Below are 18,185 nucleotides of genomic sequence, written 5' to 3' on the forward strand. Positions count from 1 at the left end.
AAAATAGAAAATATCCAGTGACCAGCCGCTCTCTGGGTGAAAATGCCTTGTTAATAATGCCGGAGGTCAGAAGAGAATGGCCAGATTGTTTTGAGCTGACAGGAAGGCGACAGAAACTCAAATATCTCATTACAAGTAAGGTAAAGAGAAAAGCAAATCACAACACATCAAACCTTGAAGCAAATGGGCTACAGCAGCAGAAGATAACACTCTGCATCACTCCTGTCAGTTAAAAGGAAATTAAGGCAACAATTTACATAGACTGAACAATAGAAGATGAAAATATGGTCTGATGAGTCTGGTGTGCTGCACCATTCAGATGGTAGAATCAGAATTTGGCATAAAACGCATGAAACCATAGATCCATCCTGACATGTATCATTTCAGTCTGGTGATGGTGTAATGATGTCCGAAGTGTTTTCTTGGCAAACTTTGGGTCCATTAGTACAAACACCACAGCCTACCGCAGTGTAACGTCTTCTGATGGCTGCTTCCAGTAAGATAGCGCACAATGTCATAAAGCTCAGATCATCTCAGACTTTCTTTGAACATAACAATGAGTTCACTGTTCTCAAATGGCCTCCACAGTCTCCAGATCTCAATCCAATAGATGTGATGGAACAGAAGATTCCCATCACAGATGTGCACCCAGCAAATCTGCAGCAGTTGTGTTCCTGTCATGTCAACATGGAACAAATAAAATGTAGCCAGCATGGAGAATTAAGCACATTCTGAAGGCAAGTGGGTCCACCCTGGTATTAGTAAGAACGTACCTAATGAAGTGGCCAGTGTATGTGTGAAATGAAATTTAGATTTTTAGGAACTTTCCCATTGTAACCTTTCAAAGAACTATACTATAATAGCGCTTCAAAGTAACACAAAAACTTTATCATCTCTTGAAAAATTCACAATTTGAAGCAAATCTGAAAAAATATTTACTCTTTCTTTCTTTCTTTCTTTCTTTCTTTCTTTCTTTCTTTCTTTAAAGTCAAACAGGCAGACGTGATGGTTGTTTTGAAAAAATTATACAAAAATATTTGTTCACTTTCTTCTGCCTCAACTTAAACCTTGGTTTAAGCAATCATGAATTTCCCATCTCTGATGGTTTTCCACTTATGGAACGAATTAGGTGTAATGGAAACAATAATGGGAGTTGAATGAAAACATCTATTGTTAATGAATATTAAAAGAAAAGCTGGTTTACAGATGAATACTATGAATTGCATGTCTGCTTTCTTTAGTCTGTTCTTTCTGTTACAGTACAAAATACAACAAATGCATTTCAGCTGTTAATGATAAAACCACCTATACTTACAGTCTGTCCAGTTTTGTAAACTTCAAGCTAGCAAAGATTATTTCTGAAATAAAAACTCATCTTGACAAGATGTTTAGCAATTTTAAAGAGTGTTTCCTGTACAAAAAAGAATTGTATGACTGATTACTGGATTAGCAGTAAAATGTTACAAATGCTAAACTATATTCTCTTTCAGATGAATATTTTTGCAGTGTGCTAAACGTTGATAAGGTCTGAGCTGTAGTCAGTAGAGGTCAGAAAGTGTGACCTGTTGAGATCTATTAAACTGCTTTGTGCCAACCTGTCCCACACGCCAGCATTACAGACAACTCAAGACTCTCTTTCCCAAAGCCGTTTGCTCTCTCTAATTAAAAACATTCATCCGCAAGCTATGCCCTCCAAGGTCAATAGTCTGGACCTCTGAACTGGCCCCTGCTGTAGCACAAGGCCTTTCATTAGATTAAACACAATAATGAGAAAATCTTTTATCTTTGCATATAATTAAAGCTGGGATGAAGGACAACTAAATCAATGATGTGGAATGACAAGTTCGTAAATGAATTAAAACTGTCAATGTGGGCTTGGCTGCAATCAATGACAAATGTTAAGGATAGACTAGATGGGATGTAGTAACAGCACGAAGCAACTATCTGTCCAAATACACATATATGATAGTGGTGGAACAGACTGGGATTTTTCCTTGTGTGCATTTTGCATTGAGTCTTTTTTCATTTCCATTAATTAAAGGTACACGGTACTAAAAATATGCACAGATTAGGTTATGAGGTTCATTTTGTACATTTTCGAGTCAGTCAAACATCCTGAGTTGTAACACAGCAGATAGTAAAGGCAGCATGGATGACCTAGTTAATAGCATCATACAGACATAGGAGGGCAGTGTTGGGCTTTGGAATACCTTCCAGGCTCACAGCGATTTTAGCTCATAGTCTTCAGACAAAAACGGAAAATGTGGACAAAACAAAACTCCTTAAAATTATTTTAATTATTTTTGTATAAATAGATAATTTTGCATTTTCTTACTGAATAATCTATTAAACATAATGCTACTAGTTCAATGTAGAGACTAATTTACCATCTGACCTGAGTAATATTAATATATTAATCCCAACTGAACAGCTATAGAAAAAAAATATAACAAAATATAGTAAAGATTATAGACAAATTAATCACGGTCATAGTTAGTCATAGTCTAAAGTTTTAGATTACTGTAGGAAGGGACAATAGAAAAATGCAGTTTTTCACGTCTGCGCTGCTTGTGTGCGTTTGTATTTGAGGAGATGGGAAAGGATGTGAGCACGAGCTTGTATTGACAAGCCTTCAGTTGCTGTCTGACATACAGACAGGAAGTCACTGTCACATGACTGAGATATCGGCACCTTGTCCAATTGCACAGAGGGCCTCTTATGTTTGCTGCCAGCACAAATGCAGGCCAAGTCATTCATACATGCGCACATCCACGTCCAAAGAGCGATGAGAAGACTGAGGAGATCAGAACAAAGGCAAAAAAGGACATGTTGAGTGTTTCGTCACGTGCTTTAAGTGCCCTCTTATTGTCGGATCACAAGTGTTCTTTGTAGCATTTGTACAAACACAGTTACGCAGCTGGATTTCTACCCGACTTAAGTATCTGTTGAAGAATTTCAGGTCCTCTATCTGTTCGGCTCCTATCTGTCCCATCTCACTCACGGCCAATTTCCCTAAACTGTCACAGCTAATAATTGGGCCTCTCTGTCAGGAAGGAAATCAGGCCCACTGTTCTCACTAAAACACTCATCCTTCACCCCTCCCTTAATCCTTACCTCTCCCCTTTTCCCCCTTGCTCTACTGCTCTTATTCTTCTTCTCGATCACCCCGCTCGCCTAACGCAGTAAGTTTCAGCTCTCCAGATAGAACACAGCCACCTCTTCCATCTGCTCTTCGTTCAGCTCCTCGTTCTGGGTTTGTGCGTGTGGTTGTGTGTGTGCGTGCGTGTTGGAAGGGGTGTACGCTGTGTGACAGTGGTAGCCTCAGGGCCAGGTTGCTGTTGACAGGGACGAGGGTCTCTGATTTGAGGAGAGCCGTCACACCAGCGACTGCAGCTGCCTCCCCGAGTGACACCTCCCTGTTAGTGGGGGAGATGTGGACACGTGTGTCTGTGTGTGTGTGTGTGTTGGTAGTGTTGATGGTGGGGTTGATGGACTGACTGGCTGCCTACAGAGCTCAGGACAAACAGGGAAACTTTCCCTGATGAGCTGACAGGCCCTCATGTTGAACACCTTGCTGGGCTCTGGCTGGCGCTTGGACAAAGTGTAGAAAAGGTGAAGAAGAAAACGAAAACACGGGCCAAGCAGGTCAGGGGAATAAGAAGAAGTGGAAAAGGGACCTAAACAGCCCCCAATTCTAATGTGTCATGCTTGCATGCAGCTTGTCTGTATGGGTTTGTGCGCCTCCAGAGTCCAAGCTGTGTAGATCACCATTCCACCTTATCTAATTTCATTAATGTGATCCCCTGTCCATCCTCTGACGGCTTAATAGCCATTATTTGTGGTTCCCTTCAAATAAAGGCTCAGCAGTAAATTGCAGTCTGTGGAAATCGAGATATAAACGCCACCCTGCATTACTGTATAATATCTTTCCCTTTAATTAACTGAAAGCCATGCTGACATTTATTGGATTGCAAGTTACTTGTTAATGGCAATAAATTGCGAAACAAAAAAAAAGAATCATTGCTTATTTTACATCAATAATTTGTGGACCTTTTGCTAATGATTATTCATTACTCGCCTATGGGGACTGTCGTGTTTGGTGAGCTAAAGTGAATGAAGAATGTAAAGATTTAAGTGGGCAGCATCTACTTAGCGTTATGGCTTTGGTGCCATGTATTAAATGCCTTCCTCTGTTGCGGTCCCTTTATCTTGTCTTTCGCATCTGGGTTTTGATAAAGAATGTGCTCAGTAAAATTTATTGCACTGTGGTCTTTCCGTCATATTGGGCTACATTCAGCATCCAGTCATATCCTCAAGTTAGACACAAAAAAAGAATGAAAATTGAACTGAAATATTTGTTAATGTGCCATCCTGTGGGCTTGTGTGATGAGGGGTTTTTAATCCGTTTTATGAGGCTTTAGTAATCGGTCACCTTTTGCAAAAGCAGCGTGCTACATATTAGTCAAATCCATCATCTAAAAGACTTTCAACAGACCTGCTTCTCTCATAGTATGTCACATAATAAATATCACACTGCATATTTTAATCACCACTGGCATTTTGGGAAGAAGCATATTCACCGTTACTGAAATACGGCTCTGAAGTCAACCAACACGTGTAACTGCAATTTGTCAAAAATGATTAGCTCCTGAATACCTTTTTTTTCTTATCTATAGTCTCTTGTGGTATATATATATGTATGTATGTCCTGTATAAGGATGGATAAATAGGATAAGTTAGGATAATTTCATTTATATATTTATAATTTAATTAGCATCCCAGAAGCTCATGGTTCACATATGTGTTGGAAAATCCAGAAACATGGCAACCTGCTGAAGGCCTAAGTACCTGCAGTCTGCAGTTTGCCAACAACAACAACAACAACAAAAACTCTTTGCGGTGAAGGAACGAATTTCCCTCAATAGTGCCACTGTGTGCGCGTCACTCTGTTGCTACCAGCTTGCTATTTGGAAGAACATATTCCCTGTCACGATGGGCACCCGTCAGAGAGGCTGGTGACTCTCATCAGGCGCTGCCACTTACTTGGTGCTGGCACTGGTCTGGCGTGGAGGCAACAGAGATCTGACAGCCCTGCCACAAAAATAAAATCCTTCAGAGGCCAGGAAACGAGATTTACTCCCCCACCTCTCTTTGCACATAAATGTACACTCAAACATGCACACACAAACACATACGCAAAGTCAAAAAGAGCAGTCGGTCAGAGTATACGCATGCAGCTCGGGCCTGTCAGTGCGGATCTGGTTGACGCGGCTCTACATGTAGGGAATGATTGGGCAGGAAGAGAATGGCGAGTGGAGGGAGGGGGCATCAGGCAGACAAAAACAGAGTTTAAATGATAGGACGTGAGTTGGAGAGCCAGCTCACACTCACCCTGATGACCCCTCTGCCCCCGTGTACTCTTGCTCTATGGTAACCTTTCCACATTGCCATGCTGCCCCTGGGTGTTTGCCCCGGTTATCCTTTCTTCTGCATCATTCGTTGTCTCCCGGTTGTTGATATGACCAGAGACAAGCTCTCAGAGAGACGTCGCTCTCCACCGATATCACGCCGTGCCTCTCACACACTTGTCTCAAATGCCTCTTACTCATCCCTTCTGATGCCTCCCATCAACCTGCGAATGAGCAGCTTTGACAGGGAGAGAGGGAAAGACAGAGGGAGACAGAAACGGAAGAGGGGAGGGGGCGAAAGGGGGCATCAGAGAGACCTGTTTATTTTGCAAGGCTGACAGAAAACTCTCCGAAATGCTGAGCTGGGATCACGTTGAGTAACATAGACTGTGACTTTTTAGGGGAGAAACAACCTGCTTTGGTAAACTTGGAATGACTTTGGAATAATCTGGCCTCTTCTCATATTGTGGAATGTCAGGAGAGAAATGCACTTCAGCAGTTCGTAGCTGCACTATAGAGTCAAACCCAAACCATCTGAAATGACAGGTCAATATCAAATTGTCTGCGGTTCAAAATGTCATCTCTCTTACTCTTTCTTTCCATCTCTGTCTCACTGGATCACTTTTCTACAACACTGTGTTTCTTCAAGCTGAGGATTGTGCAACATCAACCAGAATCATTTTGGTGCTTTCAAATGGTTGAAGGACTTCAGATAGGGAACAGTGTATAAAATGCTTTTGTATAGATGGTTAGATGACTGGTTTAGAATTCCTCATAAAATCAGGGTGGAGATATTGTTTCTTTGTATTTGTATTCCCTTTAATACTTGTATTTGTCTGGTGGTGGCTAACCAGGCTGTCCACTAATTGCAGGGCTTGTGGTATGATCCCCAGCCTCTTCACATCTTGAAGTATCATTGAAAAAAAAACACTGAACCACAAGTTGTTACAGATGCCATTACAGCTCCATTGAGTGAAAGAGAAATGTATTGTAAAGCACTTTGTTGATAATAGATTAGAAGATGCTAAATGTGGGCCATTTACCTTTGTGCACCAGTTGTAATGAATTATCTGCAGTTGGTTGTAGCAGTATGTTTCCCTTCCTAACTTGCAGAGCTAGCTGCTAATTCCTGTTATTGGTAAGTAAAATACAAACAAGCTAACATGTTGGAAAAATGCTAGCACCAATGTCACAGAATTCTTTGTGTTTTTGCTGTGTTGTGTTGTTTACTCATCAATTTTGTTCTCATATTTTTAATAAACCTTAAAAGCATCTGAGAAAACGTTTTTGTAAAAAACCCGACTGACGTAGGAAGAAGGGTGTTTTGCATACACGTAGAACCAGTTGCTGTCCACTCGCAGTTTTGAAATGTTTTACTTTTGAGTAAACTGAAGCACAGTTAATAAAGCCGAGCAGAGGAATGTAAAAGGAGACGGTATAGAAATAGATTTCTCTGTTTCAAAATCTGATCTCTGTTTCTCCAAAGTTTCAAATTTGTCAGTGTGAAATTATCACAAAGCTAAATTGTGCAAGAAACATTAGTGCTCATTTATTTTATGTCAAAAGTGAACCCATCAATGGCTGGAATAAATTTCTTTAAAAATTAACTAACTAAGATCATGCTGATTTAAATGCTGATGTAACCAACATGAGTAAGTTGAGTAAGTATATGCTGTGGGGGTAATTTTTATTAAACAATTAAGTGAGAGTAGTAATCGTTAACTTTATTGCAGTGTGCTTTGTATGAAATTATTAGTGTTTTTCTGACAGCAACAGGAAAAAAAAACTATTTCCTATATAAAACATTAAAAAAGGGTCAAACTGACCCATAGACAACATGATGTTTAAATAAACCATGATAGCGTTGCATGAAATCCCCAGCTTGTTGCAGACGGAGCCTTTAAACCAGCTTTCTCCACACGGATCTTCAGTTAATCCAGAGTTATCCGCACTTCCTTTACATAATATTAGCTCAACATCCCACAACACAAAGGGAATAAATCTCATCAGCCATCTGGACAGTGCATTTACAAAATGATCAATTTCAATCAAAGCAAATTAGAGGAAAGCCTGATGTATTTGACAAATAGATCATGGCCTGCTTTACCTCTGACCCACGTGTGACGCTTTGTCGGACTATAATCTCTTTAGAATTATTGGAGCATTCAATTAGCCAGATTAAATGACACAGCTAAGAAACATGTTGCTAATACAATGATGTGAAGCTGTACAGTCAGTCTCTGTCTCACGACTCACTCATTCATTCTCTCCCCTTCCCTCAGTCTTCTTTCTCACTCTCTGACTGCTTACCTCACAACCTGTTTTTCTGCTTTTTGCACATGCAAAAGAAACTGAAATGAAATACAACATTTCCTTTTATGATCTTTTATTAATAATATGACTACAAACATCTCAGATTTGAGTTCAGTCATAATGAAAAAAAAATCTTTATTATTCTTATTTGTTATCCATCTTTCTACCCTGTATCTGAAAGTTGCTCCTCTGTGCAGCATGACGCATGATGATGATGAACATGACATAAAGCTACAGAAAATTATCATTGTTTAGCAAATTTCTGAGCTTCCTGAGTAACACTAAGGATATTGTTGTATGCTCTTTCACTTGCAGGTGAAATAAAAACTGAATCATTTAAATGATTACTGCCAGCACAAACCACCAATGAGGTGTCTGGTCTGAGATTGCAATGACTAGAAGATGAATTATGAAGTCTTGTAATAAATTATGGTTTCCAGCAAGCTCCCACAGAAGAACTGTTGCTGATTCTTTTTGATGATCATCATGTCAGGACAGGTAATCCTTCCATGAGTGGTTGAACAGTAATGGTGTGAACTCTTCCTATCTGTGATTTGGGGGACAACATGACATTTAGTCATTACTCTCACCATGAGAAGGGTGACAACCTGCCATCTTTTGCTTTCTGCCTCAGTTGTAGCTGCCTCTGTGTTTGTTTTGATGGTTCATGACCTCAGAGTCTTTCTTGTCTTCTCCAGGATGCTTTTCTGTTATAACATTAGAAACAGTGCTTGTTTATTGAGAATGTAGACTGGTTTCACACTTAACAGTGCTTACTGGCTTCTAGTTTGTACACTGTCATATTGTTAAACTGAAATTTGCCTTGAATGGAATAAGCAGACTGTGTGCATCTCATAAACGCTATAGTGGAATGGAACCAGAAAAGTGTGGTCCTGGTTCAAATCCCACCTGGTACCTTTCTGTTTGGATTTTGCATGGTCTTTCTGAAGTTGTGTGGGCTTCCTACAGGTACTCTGGCTTCCTCCCACAGTTATGCATCACAAGACATGCGTGTTAAGTTACCTGTGGGTTCTAAATTGGCCATGGATGTGGGGCAGGTAATGTGTATGAAATAAAGCACTGTATTGGCACTTTGAGTGGTCAGTTAGTGAAATAAAAGTTCACAGGCCGTGATGTGGTGAAGCCCTTTGCTGCCAGCCACTTACAAACCTTCAGTGTTGTCTGAATACTGTGCTGTCTGCAGGGGGACCTTTTCATTATACCGTGTGTGTGTGTGTGTGTGTGTGTGTGTGTGTGTGTGTGTGTGTGTGTGTGTGTGTGTGTGTGTGTGTGTGTGTGTGTGTGTGTGTGTGTCACTCCAACTTCAGCCAGCAACATCACAGAGCCTGTATAAGCTCAAGTCCCAGGGGCTGCATTAATGTGTCACTGGACCAGAGACTGTGTGCTGCTTCCTCCTCCAAATATTCTGGGTACTATGGTCACCTGCTCGTAATCAATTCCTTTGGGGCCTTTACCTGAAGTACAAACTAAAAGACACATACATACACACACAAACCATCCTGTGGGGGCTGATATGTGCCAGCATCCATTTGCATATATGTACGTCTGCAAGGACATTTTCAGGCCAACAAGTCTTTGGGAGTAGGTGAGCAAGGCACCGCCAGCTGTAAGTGAGCCAAAGAAGACAAAGAGATATTTGGGATTAGTATGAATTACAGTGTCTCCTTTCAAAAGTCTACTACTGATGTCCTATGCACACTTTACTCTTTAAAAAATATTTATATTAATCACTGCTAAAACAAAATGTTTTAGTGTATTGTGTCCATAATTATTATGTTTATATAGTCCTTTATAAAATAGACTGTGATAGACAGCTATTTACAATCTGAATATCAAGTAGCATATTTATTAGCCAATCAGATATAAATCCAGATGTTTAGGTGGAACATCTGTCCCAGGGCACCAATATGTCCACACTGTAGGTCTGCCTTTACTCTAAGCATGAAGGAGAAAAAACACATGGACAAAGATGGACTGTGTGCTATTAATTATTTTTTAGAACTTCATTAGTCATTAGTGTGCAGTTTCAGAAATGAAAAAAAGACTATAAATGATGTAGAATGATAGAAGTAATCATCGGTTGTTTGTGGCACAAATCGTCCGCAAACTGTATGTGCAATATTTCTGTGAATTAGATCAACTGTGCAAAAAGGAGCAATAACTAATACAGTTGTTTCATGTATATTTTAATCATCTTTAAATTAAATATTTAGGATATTTTACACACACCTGGTTAATTATGCTTCTTTTTCTTGTTGATTTAGATTACCTTTAGAAAAGGTTTAAAGCTTTTTTTCACAACTTCTGCTCACAAAACAAACATTTAAATAGTGCATTGATTTGTTTGGCACAAAAGAACACCACATCACTTTACAGGCTAAACTGACAGGTCACATATGAATTGCAAAATGCCTCCTTGTGTTCAGTAATACCGACTGGCTCTGCGGCTGCATTTTATTAAAAAGGCAGTGAATTTGATTTTTTTATGTTATTTATAAGGTTTAGTTTTTTTTAATGTGATGTTCTTAACTGGAAGATTTTGTTTTAAGCTGTGGTTTTTAGTTACTTTTTACATTTTAGCTACTTGAACTAAACCAGAGGTTCTTAGATTTACCACTCAATCTATTTTATCCTCTACTTCCATTATTATATTTTCACTTCTTATAAAATCTTTACATTACTATTTTAATGAAGCTTATTGGGAAACAATGCAGAGCCGGACTACATGGGTGCTTATTTAAAAAGAACAACAGACATAAACACCTTGTTTATCTTTAAGTCACCCACTGGCCCTACGCAGTGGATTTCCTGCAAGATCCCCATTAACAATAGAGCGAAACAGGTGCTGAACTTCCAACCTCTCATTAATTACTGGCCTTTAATTTCACAGTCCTAGATGTGGCTGTAACACACACCCCCACATTCACACACACAAACAGTTTGAGCCATAAACCCCTTTCTGCCAGTGGCTGATGCATGGCACCCTGTTGACACACACTAACAGTGATATATACCAGTGGATGAATCTCTAATTAAGCTTTGGCAGGGACTCCACAGTTACTTAGTGGCACACTTCATTATGTGCACACACCCGGCTCCAAAGCTACAGGCCTATCTGTGATTTAAGGTAACATAGAAAATCCCCTCGCTGCACTGCATCTGTTTCGTTTCCTGAAACATTTTTCTGTCTGTGGTTGATGTAACTTCAGGTTTCAGTGATTTTAATTTAAAGATACAATCTGGAATTTATTCAGCCTCTTAAACTTGTGGATATACTCCCACGCACTATTAAAAAACATGTCATCAGATAAAACATTCGGTAAGGGCTTTTTTTGTGACGTTCAGTGAAATGCAGATTACTGGGAACCATTAAACATCGTATATCCAAGAAAATATGCCGTCTAATTTGCAGCATCTGAAAAAAGTCCTAACTGACACAATGACAGGACGGTGAATAACTCAAACAATGTATAGTGGGCAGCATTATGAAACAGCTTTTGCTCCTGGGCTCCGCAGCCAATCAGTGAGTTGCGTTATGTCTGATCACTACATGCACCACGACAGGGAGGGGTCAAGAGTCCTGACCCCTGATGATGGCTGGGGTGACAGATGTCATGTCAAGTTTGTAATGGCTTTGTTTTAATGACGGAGTGAGTCACTGCTTGTATATACGCGGGGGTCACTGTTGAACACGTACTGGATTGCTGTCACACTTTTCTCTGATGCAATATACTGTAACAACTTCTGAGCTGTGTGTCACTCAAAATAACAATGTCCTGTCGCCCTGCTGGAAAACTAATTCCATGTGAACAAGTAAAAGCACAAACACAGTAAAAATGCAAAGCATGTGACCACTGCACATTGTTATCATTAATGGACAGTGAAAACACCAACCAGTAAATAGTGATCTCCTGTCAAACTCTATTTTAAAAAAAATAAAAATCAATAAAGTGATGCAATTATTCACTAATTAGCCATGTCCAAATTTTGCTGATAGGCTGACAGTATCTAATATAAGCCAACCTATCATAATTTAATTTCATGTAATTATGTGTATGACCATTGCAGTGCACTGAATTCGCTTTCTTTTTCTCTCTTGCTCCAGGCCCTTTCCTCTCTCAACCGTGGCCTTTTTTTACATCATTGTTTGACCAGTACGGAGGCCTGCATGTGTCTACAATTTATAACAAATGAAACGAGGACTACAAATGAATCACAGGATCACAGGGGGTGTGAAATTCTTTAAGAAGTGTTAAATGCTGAGTCGTGTTAAATTAGAACCAAAGAAAGAGACTCTCTAAAGAATTAGCACTTAATTAGGTCTTAATTAGCATAATTATGCATGCTAACAGTGTCTCGACAGAATAGCAGTTGTCAGGAGGGTTGAACCATCTGTAACAGCGGAGGATTAATACATCATCTTTTATATCCAACAACGCTTTACCTCTTCTATATCAAAGTGCTTTTCATTAATCAATTTCCCATTTATTGGACAGGAAATTTGGCATTTTTCATTATGTGCCATTATACCACTCCCTTTGCAGCTATAACAGTTCTAATTAGGCCTCGAGTGTATCCTCAAACACAAACACTTGAACAGAAAGACACACAGATGTGTGCATGCACACATGCACAGTTGCAGCAATTGGCAGCGTTGCTTTATGTTGACCATACTTAACGTGGGTGACATGTGCAGGGTCTGGTGCTAGTAAAGAGAGGAAGGGACCAAGAAAGATGTAAAGGTGGGGGAGAAGTGGGAGGACTGACAATGAGGAGAGGAAAGACAGAGAGTGAGAAGAAAGAGGAGAACATCAGTAATCAATGAAAAGTCTTGAACTTAGGAAACCCTTTTCATGTTTGGTAATCAGCTAAGAGGGCCTGTGTGACCCTGTCGAGCTAGAATGGGGACGAGGACACGAAGGAGAAAGAAGCCTGCTGAAAGAGGACAAGATGGATTTCAGCTTTGTGTAATAATCCTCGGGGTCAATCATTAAAATATGACCCCAATTGCAAAAAAGTCAAAATCCTGCATAAAACATAAACTTTTTGTTTTATGGTGTTCTTATGTTTATGTTTTAAACATTTATAGCATTCATAATCGAACATTAGAATAAAATGCAAAATAGCAGTCTAAAGTGAGACATTGTACAATTTTAATCCATCCATCCATTCGCTCCCGCTTATCCTTTTCATGTCACGAGGGGCACTGGAGCCTATCCCAGCTGTCATAGGGCGAGAGGCATGGTACACCCTGCATGTCTTTGGACGGTGGGAGGAAGCCAGAGTACCTGGAGGGAACCCACGCAAACACAGGGAAAACATGCAAACTCCACACAGAAAGACCCTGGCCTAATGGTGGAATTGAACTCAGCACCTTCTTGCGGTGCGGCAACAGTGCTAACGCACCTATTTCAAGAAAAAATGCAGTCATTTTCAATTTGACACATCATTTACAGCACATTGTATGATGACTAGCTTTTGTGAATCTGGAGAAATCTCTGTGTGCAAGGGACAAGGCTGAAAATCTATACTGGATACCAATGATTTTCAGGCCACACTGCATTTAAAATATATATGGAAATCACTGCACGAGCTCAGAACACTTCAAGACATCACTGTCTGTGAAAACAGTTTACTGTGCCATCCACAAATGCAGGTTCAATTATGTAAAGAATGCCAAATATGATAAAGACAACTTTGAGAGCAACTTTGGAAACCAGGAACTTCTGATTTAACCAGAATATCCATCTTTTGCTTTTTGCACAGACTGTCTACCTGCATGCAAACAAAACCAGCTCAAATATGATTAGCCGAGAAAATGTTTGGTGCCAAAAACTTGCTCTTTGCCTGAAAATTGCGCACGCTCATATGCACACATCTGCATTTGGTATAGTAAAGAGATTTTGTTCACATCTATCTGTAACTGGAACCGTTATAATCACAGACTGTAAACGCATGAACTCTAACTCACTCAACAGCTTTTATTGGAGTTTTCAACCCATCCCACTTTCCTCATCAGCAGATGGAGTTTGCACAGCTGCTCTTACCATTAAAACTACTGTTCTTGACATGTAAGTTTCAAAGTTTGATGTAAATTTGATGTAAATTTACTTGCTAATTTTTGAGTTAATTGGAATTTATGAATCAATTTTCAAGCTTATTTGGAAAATTGCTCAGATGCAGTTTATCATAGAGCTTCAGGTAAACATGTTTCATTCGCGTTCCTGTCTCCTTCATCATTATACAAATTGGCTAACAAGTAATTCTAATGTCTTTCCTTGTTGGATTTCCGCTTCTCCCCCTTTTTTCTATATTCCTGAGGAATCGATGTCTTGATGGATAACAAGCATGGCACATCTCACCTTCCTCTTTAGGGAAGGGTGACAGAATCAGTCCCAGCGCTGCCATTTCCATCTACCAGCCCTCGAACACACGCTGACACACAGTGAGGTGTGGTCAGGGCACACACACAGCATAGCTGCAATCTATAAGAGCCCTGAGCCTTAGGCGACCTTGAGACACTCCACTCACGCTGGCCTTGCCAATAGCATAAGTGGAGGTGTGTCTATGTGCATGTGCGTATATTTGTATATGTGTTAAACACGTCTCACCTGCATACATTCATTTCTCGTGCACTTACTCCCCCTTACCTCTTTGATATAAAACTCTTCTAGCTGATGTACATGCTAATTCTCTTCATATGGTATTTAAAGTGGGAGTCAAACACTTGAACAAGGTCTCCCCCTCTCCATCCCACCCCCCTTCTCTTCCCTTTCCTCTCTCAGGCCCGCAGGGACATTAGCATTATCGATGAGCTCACCCCGTCACCTCAGACACGGGCTCTTAAAAGAGAATAATTTCATGCAAATGAGATATTGATGAGCTAATGATTAATTGGCTGCCTGACTGTGTTAATATGCAATAGCTGTCGTGTAATATGCATTTCTAATGACTCTGTCTCAGAGTGTTCAAACAAATGGGCGACTTTGATCATTGGGGTACTCAGAGGCTTTCCAGCATGTTAGCTGTGGGATAAAGCTTTGCCAGAGGGGTTTGTGCAAACTGCCATGGGAATGCAGCCATGGAGAAAGGGGAAGTTCTCTTTCTTTGAGTGGTGGAAAATTAAGTTGTAGAGCTTGATTGATGTAAGAACGACTGTCCTCGAAAGTGTATGGACAACCCCGACCACATTCATTCATTCCATACTCCAGCTATATCACAGATTTTACAAACGCTTTCTCGAAATCTGAAAATTTACAATTTACCCAAAAGGAGAGAATATGAAGCAAACCCTCTTTCAGATTTTTCCACTATTTTGTTAGCAGTTATTAAACTGCAAGTTTACAGTAAAAATAGAAATATGATACTGACACTGGCTACACTGCACTTTCTATTGCCGTACAAAGTAAATCAGTGCAGTACTGGCCATTCCACATTAAAAGTGCCAAAACTGAAGCAAAATGTATTGTTTGTGTACATGGATACAGCTTGTTCTACATTTCATGGCAGGTGACATTTAAAACTAATTAATTTTAATTGACAGTACATTTTGTGTGAGCACCGTGTATGCTGGTGAAAAATAAAAAATAAAATAATGCTTTGAAAAGGGGTGATTGTGGTGTTTTAGCACAAACTGACGTGCAAATTTCCATTTTAAACTGCACCCTGGTTTTATATTAAAGCAGGTTTTCATGGATAATGCCAAGTAGTTCTTTCGATGTCTATGTGACATAAAACTGTGAATAAAAAAAATGCTAAGTGTAGAAAGAAAGTGTAAAAAAGTGTATGAAGGCAAAATTTTATAAACCATTTTCACAGAACCTAAAATTTTAAAAAAATCCACATATTTAAAGAAGAAAACTGGTAACCCTGTTTGGTTGCATGTTGGTGAACTATGAACTAAAATACCACTCTTATATCTGATCTTTAAGCCTGTTGGATTAATAATACGAGCATGAACTAACCCAAACTGTGAATTATTCATACCAAAATGAATTTCCAGACTACTCCATCCCATCCCCTCATTTGATCTACCACAGATCAACAGCCACTAATGAAGAGGGTTTTAAAAAATCCTGAATAGATGTGTGCGAGGTTACTGACACACATCTATTCACCTTTCAATAGCAAGTGCCATGGTTCCTGAGAATATTATGTCAGGTCAATTTGTGTGTGCTTGTGTGTGTGTAAATTGCTGCAATGACCCATGAGTGGGCCTAATCACACTCACTGCAGTTGCCCTTGGGGACCTGCATGGATCTGTCCAATTGTCATTCAGGCGCTTGCCTGGTCTGTTTTTCGGTTAGGAGCAGAAAAGGGTGTGTATGCATTTCACCAACTGCAATACGGCAAAAAAGGATTCAGGTAACGTGGTTAATGTAAGACCTAAAGACAGATAGGTGGTGAGACAGGGCTGGACAGGCAGTGGAACAGGCAAACATGTGGCCAGACCTGTCAACAGAGATAGGCCTGCTGACACCTGCAAGTGTGTGTGTTTCTGTGTATGCGTGTGTCCAGAATGGCAGTTGATGGCTGCCACTCAGACAACTAATCTGCCATCAGCTGAGTGACAGGGGACTGTGCTGTTGCCCTGTCCTGCTCATTTAATCACCAAGTGTCCAACGAGGTTTCCTACATTGTTAGCTGTAAACATCTCAGGATGTGCACTCAGAGAGGGTGTGTGTATGTGTTTGTCAATGTTCAACTTAATAATGCTGTAATGGCTCTGAGTTCAGGTCATTGTGCTACAACTTTGAGTGTTTACGGGATGTTTGGCTGTGTGGGATGTGTGCTTTTGTGTGCGCATGGTTTTCCTGCCAAAGCTCCCATTGGTTACTGTTTGGCAAATTTGCCTTTGGGGACACCCCAGTCAATATTTTTGGTTCTGTGTGCCTGTCGTTTTTCAGATCAATTAAAAAGAAGCTAATGAAAATCTAAATCATCACCTGAAGGTAGCCAATGGCTTTGAGATTGCAGTTCAGCTGTTGAATTCCCTCTTTTGTTCTCCACACGGACTTCAAAGCAACCAAAATGAAGCATGAATGGTCAGTACTAGTCAGCACAAGGGGAGTACAAATGGAAACCAGAAAGCTTTCGATACCAAAAGTCTTGTTTTGCTTTGAGATTTTATAAATCTGGAAATTACTTAATTAATAATCTGCATATATCTATTTAAGCAACGGTTTTAGAGAAGGGCAAAAACTTGCATTAAATGAGTGATCAGCAACTGACACTAAAAATGTACATTGTGGCTGTTTTATTCATTGTTGTTATTATATCACAAGCTGGTGTGTGTCATTGTCTTCTACACGTTATAAAGGATCAATGGTATCTCCCCCAGCAAAGGTATCTCCCACGCTGCCACTGTAAAAGCGCATAGGGAGTGCTGGACGTCATCAGCGCTGAAAAATCTGAACAGTGTTGGACAGATAAGAGCAGCAGTGAGTTTCCCAGCTGTGATATATCCTCTGGTCAGACAGCACTCCTATTTCCCCTCTTTCATAAATGGGCATTTTTATTGAATTTACTCACTGATAAATAAATGGACTGCCACAGACTCGTCTAAGCCTGCCCCGAGGAGGATACTTGGCAGGAGTTTACACAGTCAGCTTTCTTTCTCACTCTTTCTTTCTCTTGTGATAGTGATTTTGTTAGAGATCAGAGAGAGTCGCGTATTGATAGATATTGAGAAAGGCAGACAGACACAGAAATATCGATAAATGTTGGATATATGTGAAAACAATCTCAGAGCACATTAGCTTTTTGAAGGAGCTGCAAAACAACAGATACTACATATGGACCCATAGAGTAGAACAACAAGTCCTCCAGCCTGAACAGCCATGTGTCACAGGTCTTTGGAAAGGTCTTTGAAAGGAAAATGAGATACTAGATTACAAAATGGGAACTGAAAGGTTCATAACATCAAAAGATATATATATATATATATATTCCCAGTCCAGCCCTGTATGCAGCTCATCTGCAGTTTGGTGTTACCTATATCTTCCTACTCGGAAGGCAGAATTTCCGAGTTCCGAGTACAATCAAAAGCACCACGACTGCAGTTTTCGTGTTGGATGTAAAATAGTGCACGTGACACTGTGACGTAGGCTAGAATCATGGTGGCAGTCAACGACAGTCCAGGCGTGGGATTTCTCTCGTGGAAATATGCAGATTATTTTTTCCTTTCTATTGGTAGGTGGCACACTGCACTTGTGGCAAGTAAGCAAGCTAGAAGACTGGCAATCTTGCTGGGTATCCAGTTACGGAAGCAACACATTAACAAGAGAATTCTGAGTAAAACCAAAGTTACATCCCTAGTAACTAGTTACTCTGAAAGTAACGAGTAACTTGAAGTAACTGAGTTACTTTTGATAGAAGTAACTAGTGATGTAACTAAGTTACTAAATTAAAGTAACTTACCCAACACTGGTACTAACACTATGG

Source organism: Astatotilapia calliptera, chromosome 7 (assembly GCF_900246225.1).
Source record: "Astatotilapia calliptera chromosome 7, fAstCal1.2, whole genome shotgun sequence".
Taxonomy (NCBI): domain Eukaryota; kingdom Metazoa; phylum Chordata; class Actinopteri; order Cichliformes; family Cichlidae; genus Astatotilapia; species Astatotilapia calliptera.